Here is a 1,478-nt window from a genome sequence, read left to right as displayed (position 1 = left end):
GCAGAAAGAATACTGATAGCAGGTAAATGACTACCTTTATTGGCTTTTTTGTTACTGTTATATTTGTTCAATGGAAAAATCTGTAGTGTGAGAATCATGCTAATACTATCAGCACAATAGCATTGGTTTAAGCAGAGTGCTACTTCAATATTATAGACACAGTATGGTAAGGGTTATAAATATGATCTGTTGTCTATCATCTAATTCAATGACTGAATATTGGCCGATGACTTACCCCGGTGTAGTCGGCATAGGCAAACAGGTTCCTATGTAGCATGGTGTAGTTAAGACGTGTGTTCTTCTGTAGCATGGTGTGGTTAAGATGTGTGTTCTTCAGGACCATTGCTGCTTGGCAAAGGTTTTCCTTCTATATAACCGAAAAAGTCATTTTGAATTTGAATATTTTTACCATCATGAACATTAGTTCTTAAATATTGTAGTTTGATATAAAATTCAACTCACTGAGCAGCTTCCGCCTGCAAATATGTCTTGCACATATTGGTTAAGAATCTATGAAAGAAAGATTGAACGTTGTTAGACTTTTGTTGTTGCAGAACTAGACCAAAATGATCGACTTTGATTCTTACCTTCTGTGACCCGTCTGAAAGGTCTTGTTGGATCTTTTCCACCACCTCTATGGTTTCCCTTAAGATAATTTTCTCCGTTGCAGGTTTTGATCCATTAACGGCTACAAGTGTCAGTGCCAAGAGCAAGAAAGTCCTCATGCTCGGTTCCATGTTGATTCCTCTTGAGGCGTCCAGATGCTGAGATGCAGGTCTTCATAGCTTCAGCGCTGATCAGTCAATCTACTTATAGCGTCTAGAGGATGTGATGCTGAGGTGATCTCGATGATGAAGTTGATTACACGTCACACCCTCACACACACACCCACCACCAATCGCTAATAGATTTCAGAGAATTTTGAAACAAGAGAATTCCCTTCAAAGTAAGAATTCAAAAGAATTAGGAAGACACTTTGCTTACTATTATTGTACATAAAGACAGCTGGAGTCATCTGGCATAACTTTTAATATACCCAAACTGTGTTTTAATCCTTACTTCAGAGTGTCGGAGGCACTATTTCTTAGTCATTTGTCTTAAATTAGGAGCTAATTCTGTCCAGTGTTGTAGCAAGAGATTCCATTAATGCAACAATAGCAGTGAGTGTCTCAGATTATTGCTGTCATTCAGCCCCCGTCACCATCTGTACGTCTCAAAGAAGACGTTTCCCACATCCCTTTGACCTTATTTCATTTTACATTAAGCAGAGACAGTGCATCAGACAGAATACAGTGATGCAAATGTTTATTAACCTTTTTTTTTTTTTACATCCTTTGAAGACCCCACAAAACCACAACAGATGATTGATAAATCACACTGTGCCAAGAAAAAGCTCGGTGAACTGCATGTAGGCTACCATATCTAGGTCAGATTTAGCACTTTCGGAAAGTAATGAAAGAGTTACGGCTTTATTTTCA

General features: G+C 38.4%; 1 long non-coding RNA gene across 1 annotated transcript; it reads right to left on the bottom strand.

The window, feature by feature from the left end:
- Nucleotides 1–235: 235 nt before the first annotated feature.
- On the bottom strand, nt 236–680 carry LOC308700417. The gene is made up of 3 exons (XR_014031304.1): nt 588–680; nt 463–510; nt 236–367 (listed from the first exon to the last, which is right to left on the bottom strand). It is a non-coding gene; the product is annotated as an uncharacterized lncRNA (long non-coding RNA).
- Nucleotides 681–1,478: the final 798 nt, after the last annotated feature.

Source organism: Scardinius erythrophthalmus (assembly GCF_964197995.2).
Source record: "Scardinius erythrophthalmus genome assembly, chromosome: 13".
Classification (NCBI taxonomy): Eukaryota; Metazoa; Chordata; class Actinopteri; order Cypriniformes; family Leuciscidae; genus Scardinius; species Scardinius erythrophthalmus.
This window is presented reverse-complemented; position numbering and strand designations above follow the sequence as displayed.